Source organism: Symsagittifera roscoffensis, chromosome 6 (genome assembly GCF_963678635.1).
Source record: "Symsagittifera roscoffensis chromosome 6, txSymRosc1.1, whole genome shotgun sequence".
In the NCBI taxonomy this organism is placed as follows: domain Eukaryota; kingdom Metazoa; phylum Xenacoelomorpha; order Acoela; family Convolutidae; genus Symsagittifera; species Symsagittifera roscoffensis.
The window spans coordinates 11,674,777-11,681,918 of NC_087067.1; the positions used below are offsets into that span (position 1 = coordinate 11,674,777).

General features: G+C 33.0%; 1 long non-coding RNA gene across 3 annotated transcripts; it reads right to left on the bottom strand.

The window, feature by feature from the left end:
- Nucleotides 1–275: 275 nt before the first annotated feature.
- LOC134848222 (uncharacterized) lies at nucleotides 276–6,569 on the bottom strand. 3 transcript variants are annotated; one of them, XR_010162910.1, is made up of 4 exons: nucleotides 6,460–6,569; nucleotides 5,176–5,769; nucleotides 4,218–4,290; nucleotides 276–519 (listed from the first exon to the last, which is right to left on the bottom strand). It is a non-coding gene; the product is annotated as an uncharacterized LOC134848222 (long non-coding RNA). The 3 variants fall into 3 exon arrangements; XR_010162909.1 differs by having other exon boundaries at nucleotides 5,176–5,936; nucleotides 6,528–6,542; XR_010162908.1 differs by having other exon boundaries at nucleotides 5,176–5,936; nucleotides 6,460–6,534.
- Between the last annotated feature and the right edge of the window lie 573 nt (nucleotides 6,570–7,142).

Genomic DNA, 7,142 nt, shown 5'->3' on the forward strand with positions numbered 1-7,142 from the left:
GTTTGGAACAATAGCTTAACATAACTGGTTATATCAGGTCAAAACCTTCAAGGCAAAACAACGGGTAATGGTGCTAATGCCATTTAAGTTGCAAAAGCAGCCTCAATGATAGAAGAAAGTGCGATAAAACGGTGTCGCTGATTTTTTTATTAGTCTATTTAGCTCCGGGACACGATGCTAGCACATTTTCTCTCATTTTGAAAGAAAAATGTGCTAGCAAAGCGAACCTCTAGCCATAAACCTTAATCGTTACCTTATTCTACTGAAAACAACAATTTGCTCAAAAGTTTAATTAGCTTTTAAATCGCAGCATCAGTAATCAATACTCTTTTCATTCATTATTAATCAAATCCAAGATAATGATGCAAATGTTAATTGCTGGCGGTTAATGCAAATCTCTATCAAGTACTTATTGTTAATCTTATCGTCTCCGTGAAGAAGTTTTTGCAGCTTTGTCGTTGGCGATGATCTCATGGCCTCAACAGGGTAGTTTGTAGGCGTGAACGCAATCATAATAAGCTGAAATAGATAAAAAGTTATCAAATAGGGTCAAAGTTTTCAACAACAAAAAACTCAAATCACAATAAAAATTGCAAGTCACAAAAGCTGGAACACCAATTTAAAAACTTAAAAAATAGCTCTGGGCAAGTTGCAGAAAAATTTCTGGCCACGATAATTAATAACGAAACGTTTTTTTTTAAAGTAAATTTTTATCAAATGGTGTCGTTTTTGTCCGTGATATGAGAGGACATAGTCAGAAGCCTTGAACTTAGTCATATTTGATAATTAAATTATAATAAGCATAATTGACAACTGTTTGTTAAACTGCACAGAAAACCTATGAAACTTAAAAAAATCCATAAAGAACCATAAAATTGAAAAAATATATATTTCTAAAAAAACCCACAGAAAAACAATTTTACTGGAGTAAAAAAGTTTTGTCACGGCTGACCTAAAAGTTTATTGTCTTAGTATAAGTCTTGCATTGTTTGCACAACATTTGACTGAGACCCCGAGAAAACTTATAGAAAAAATTCGAGTGTCGTTCCAATCACATCTTAAAGGTGTTTAGTATGATATATCACTCAATGCATTCCAAAGATTATTTGTGGAAACATTAAAAAAAAATTGTAACGTTTTCAGCACTATAATTAAAATCTTCAAAATGCTCCAAGCCTCACGAATGGCTAAGAGACCTTTTTTATTTGAGCTAATCAAGTTGATATCTTCGTTGATCAAGGTAACTACTTTTGGTCTCAGTGAATCAAATGTAGATAGACAGTTAAATAATAGTAGAACAAAACAAATTTTTAGGCTACAATAAATCAACTGAAAAAAAAATCGAGTATTCAAATTAGGTTGATGTAATTATCCTTGGGCTTCGATAAATTAACGGTGCCGATGTACAGACGAAAATACAAATTAGAATAAATAATTTTGGGCTACAATAAATCAACTGTAAATGCAAAATGTTTATGTTTTATGTCTATGTCTTAAATCAACTGCTTTTATAAGCAAACCATTCCAACAGATATATTCCGTTATTTTCCTTAAAAATTGCAACAAAAAAAATAACTATGCATGATTTGAAATCACCAATTAAAATAATTTTTTTTTTCAATTTCAGAAACTTTTTTTTGCAAAACTGGCACCACGTGAAATTTGTAGACCCAACAAAAACATCATGAGTTCAGCTTTGTTCCAGAAAAAAAACGAAAAGTTGGATCGTGGAGAATGAAGAAAAGCGAACTATCCTGAGACAAGCTAGACAGTCTTCGTTAAATCATCTGAGAATTATTGCTATTCTGGGCCTCAATATTTCTCGAAAAAAATTTTGAATTTTAAATCATTTTTACATAAAAATTTCAAATCAATTTATTGGGAAAATGGAACGTTCGTGTTTTTGTTTGCGATGCAATCAACTTTGATAGAGTTTCTACTCAAAACTTAAGCCCATCATTTCAATAAAACAAAATTTTTTTTTTCGTTCAAGAGTTTACAAAAAACTTTGCTGCCCTGATTGTCAAAAACAGCTACGGGAAATTTATATCAACTATTCTTGTTTTTTAAATATGTTTGATTACGAGGCCAAATTGTGGACTGGATAGGCGCACAATTTGGTGCGTGATTGTAGGTTTTTGGAATCCAGAGAAAAGACTTTGAGCCTGTTAACATTTTATCGGCACAATCAAAGAATACGAAAGAAACAAAGAAGATCAAAGAGAGCGTCCTAACTGCAGAATCCGCTTACAATTCACAAAATACACGGTTTGGCCGCTAAATTTTTTAAAACACTATTTTTGACATATTTTCCGTATCATTCTGTCAATGACGAGAATTGTGAAGTTCGTCACCATTTTTTGAAATTGCGATTATTTCAGCGAAGGAAAATTTCGAAAAACGTTGACCTCATGTTTAAATTTTTTTGGCTATTCTTTCCTATTGATGTGGTCAAAACTCACCCAAACATTTTGCAGCAGTTAAATCTTTGAAATGATACGGGTGTCTTTGTTGATCCGACTTTGCTTTAAAATGTCGAATGGAACTGCATGACGTGGTTACTTAGAAGCAAAGAACGCTTTAGAATGCATCGAATCAAATCATAATGTTTTCAGTCGTTATTCGAATCTGAAAAATACTTCAAAATAGCTACACGGTTGACCAAAAGTTGCAATTTTAGGAATTTTTTTAACAAAAATTTACAATTTTTTAGATAATAGGCTCTGGCAATCTTACAAGATAGGTACTTTCTTATAGGAAATTTGTAAGATATTGACTTTTCATACAAAACAATTGTAATATAGGAGTTTAAAAAAAAAACATGAAGAACATTTCCGAAGCCATAATATGATAACGAAGCTTCAATGTTTTCAATACGCCATAAAATGATAACGAAGCTTCAAGGTGGAAAACCAAAGTATTTCCTAAATTTGTTTTAATGCTTAATTACGGTAGAAACACATTCAAAAATTTTCTTTGGCGTTTTCAAATTTTTGTACGGGAAATTTATTAAAAAGGAAATATGTAAAATTTGGATAATTCCTCTGAAGCTTTTAGATATGGATACTTTGCAGAATTGTCAACGCGGGTGAGAAATGGCGTTAGGAAGTGTCTGCATTCCCGGGTTGACCTCCATACACAAAAAAATATTTATCATACAATTCCATAAAAGAAAAATGCTTATCGTGCAATTTCGTACACGGAGTGTATGGAAAAAACGTTTATCATACAGTTTCCATATATGAAAAAATGTGTGATGAGCAATTTTTTAGTGCTGCATAAAAAGTTTCCGAAGTAATAAAATTTCAAGAACTTTTTTTTGTCAATTTTTAGTTGCAATGTCAATTTCATGCTCAAATAAGCCTTTATTTGAGCCTTTCATGCTCAAATAAGCCAAAATTTCTTATTTTTGTCTATAGCGCAGTCTAGTTTGAATTTTCATACCAAAAAAAAAATTTGTCTGATGAAATTTTTTGATTCGAATTTGAAATTTGTGATAATTTTATACTATACGATACCCATCAATATGTGAAAAAAAAAATCATACCACGCTTTTCGACTATAAAATTTTTGGCTAGAAGTTTTTAGCCATATACAAAAGTGTGAGGCGTTTGTATATACCTCTGAGCGATCTGTGATAAGATAGCTTACAGTTACTACTCAAATGCCGAGTATCTGTGAGATTTCTTCCCTTTAACCATGGGGGGTTTCTTGTGTTGGAAAATCCCTGTTAATTGTGTTTTCTGACAAAACACATAAATATTTGGCAAAACTCGAAATTTAATTATTTTTAGATTGATGGAAAAACGCTTATCCATAAAGTTTTCATTCATGAAAAAATGCTTGTCGTAGAGTTTTCTTAAAATTTTTTTGTACGTATAGAACTGCCCGAAATTGTATGATAAAGTTTCTTCCACATATGAAAATTGTATGACAAGCATTTTTGAACAAAAATTTTTGGTTAATATGTTACTACAGTTTAGAGCTTAACTTCAGTTCAGTCTCGCTACCCAAAAAATAGAAGAAAATATAGCAAAAAAAATTAAAACAAAATAGAAAAAATTGATAATCGAATCAATTGACATAGTCTGATTCAGTGTTATTTCTGTTTGAGTGCATTTTTTTTAATCAACTGTTTTTGCGCTTCATGCTAATGGTTAAACTTGAGTTGTTAAATTTAAATATGAGAAATAATCATAAACCAATATTAACATTACCTCTTTTGCCGCCGCGTTTCATGTTGATATTGTGGTTGAGATCTTCATACATATTAGCTAGGCTGGTGTCATCCTAAAACACAGTCGAAGTCACAGTCAGTCACTAAAAATCGAATTTTCATTTATGATAGTTACAAAGAAATCAAATTGTTAACGAAAAAAAGGCCGCCAGGAGAAAAAGTATTGGCAATTTACGCATTAAAGAGATAGACTCTCAGAAAAGAGATGCGCTGATTATCAAAAAAAGGCTTCAAAAATTCTAACGACATTTGTATAGCTCAACCAAAGCAGCTTTCGAACTTTTTGTTAAGGCAACAAAATAACACAAACGAGTTTTCCATAAAAAGGGCTGATAAAGCAGCTTGTAGGCATTTTACCAGAAAGTTGTTGTTATTCATCTCAGGGGCGGATCTAGGATTTTCATTTTCTTGAGGGGGGCAGATTTTCGGTCGACCTTTTTTTAGGTCAACCAAAATAACTTTTGAGGTCTCCCAAATCACTCCCCATTTCGAGCAAATTTTCTGCGCCGCAGGCAAAATTAGAAAAAAAAATTAGACCAAAAAGGTGTTTTTAGGAAAATTTGATAATTTAGAAAAAAATCGGCCCGCGCGTCCCCCTCAAAATTAGTATATTTTGGCTGCCCACCCCCTTCCCCCTTAATTCCGCTGGTGATTCATCCCCTCCGCCTCTCCTCAAAATTGGATTGTATTTAAAGTTTCAAGATTTCTTTGACCAAAAAGCAAGATTTCGCAGAAAAGAAGCAAAAAGGGACTCTTTAGGCGGCGGAGGGTTCAAAGTTCTAATAGCAGTCCAGAAAAACTCTCAGCCCAGAAAACGATTAGCTATCTGCTGCCTGCTCTTTGAGTAAATAGCTAAACAGATCGAGTACTGGTTGTTGTATAATATAGAATTGAATTTTATAAAAAAATACGTAATCAAAGTTCTTCAAGAAACTCACCAAGTTGCTGTTGGCTTCTTCGAATGAGAAATTGGGAGCCTCCAAATGTCCGCCACCGATGTTATGAGAAGACAGATTTTCTCTTCCGAACGTTTTCGAATTTGAATTCGATAGAAATTGATCGAAAAACATTCGCATTTTCTCAACTTCGTCTATCCGCGAATTGCCTTCTGGCCTCGGAAACGCGGAAACCGGCGTCGCAACTATCGTGCATAGAGCAACAGTCGAAATGATAGTCAAAATTGATGTTTTATTGAAATTTGCAAATGTTTTGGAATTTTTGGGAAGTTTAGAAATGCGTTGAGAGTAATCGGAGTTCATTTTTTGGGAGCTGCGTGACGAATTGATTTTTGATGAAGTAAAAGATAATTGACTTTCGATGATTGAGTAGCTTGACATGTCAAAATTTATTATGGATCCGTTGAATTCTGACGTTCTTTTTTCCTGAGTCGCTCAGCCGGGAAAATATCACAAAGGTGAGTAGGTGACTTTGGCTGGAATTGGTTCAAACTGAGACTTCAGTCCAAATTTTGGATAGTTAGCAGCCCCTTTTTGTGATTTTCACCTTTCTCTGCAAAACGTCAAATTTTCGACCTATGAAAAAAATGCACCGGCTATCAGTTCCAACTATGAATATTTTTGGTTTGATGGTGCAATGACGCAGGTTTTTCTCTGACGTATTTCTGACGGGTGAACAAATAGTAAATTTTTGTAAGGAAATTAGCGGGTTCCCAATATAATAACACACCTGATGACCCGAGCTAGGAATATGAAAGTGTCATTATGCAATTAAAATTGTTTTTATTGCAGGAACAGCCGAGTGTCTAAATTTGACAAGCTCAATTACATTACATGCTGAGCCTAGAAAAAAAATTAAAATCCATCACTTGATGTCATTTCAATCTCAAAAACTTTGCTGAATGTTCGTAAAATAGTCTAAAAACCATGAATGTGCCAAGTACATAAAAATAAATAAGAATCAGCTTTCAAAACTATCAAAAAGTCATATCTAACAAAATATCATATCTCCTACTTCAAAATATTGAGGAGCAAATTAATTATTTAAAAGTGGGCCGGCCTAAATTGCGAAAAAAAATCAAATGATTTATTTGCCAAAAATGAAGACCATTTTTGCCCTACGGTCTGCAAGTTTTTCAAAAAGCTAGGTTTGAATCCAGATGAAAGCAAAGTTATAGTACAATTTTTTAGTCTAAAAGCTGGATTGGATTAATGTTTTTGGTTATGCGTGCTATAAATAATATTAACTGAATTCAATAAAATCACCTTTGAGCTTGATGATTTTCTGGTGTGATGCGAGGGCACAATGTGTTCCTTTTTTAGAATTTAGACACTTTTTTAGAATTATTGAGAAGAGTTTAATTATGTTGGCGACTACCGCCTCCTTTTTAAAAGAAATCTGTGGCTCAAAAAAGTCATCAGGGCTGGATTTAGGAGGTAAGACGGGGTTTTGTGATATTGTTTTTCACCAATTTTTTGGCAGACGAATCCTAAGATTTCTGTAGAGGTGGCTTAGCCGCCAATAATTACTATCCTTAAGATGGATATAAAAACTTTGATTAAAAAATGCCCAAAACGGTTTTTTGATCTCGATTTTCAAAAACAAGGCTGTGGCGCATAACTTCCATTGAAATAAGGTTTTTTTATCAATTGACGAAAGTTTGAAATACTAAATTAGTTGTCCTAAAAAATTGCACGAAATCTTAGAAAAAAAATTGGGTAACGTCAAAGCTGCAAGCTCTTGCGAGGCACCAAAGGAAACATGTTCTAATAAATTTTTCTGCGTCATAGATGAATCTCAAAAGTTTTGGACTGACTAAAAAACTGACTAGCAAATTTTTTCTTGTAAAATGGGGATGGAAATTTGAAATTTGTGCTTAAGTTTTTTTAAATTTTATCTTTTCCTGTTTTTTCCGCGCAAATTCAAATACCACAATAAATCATCATTG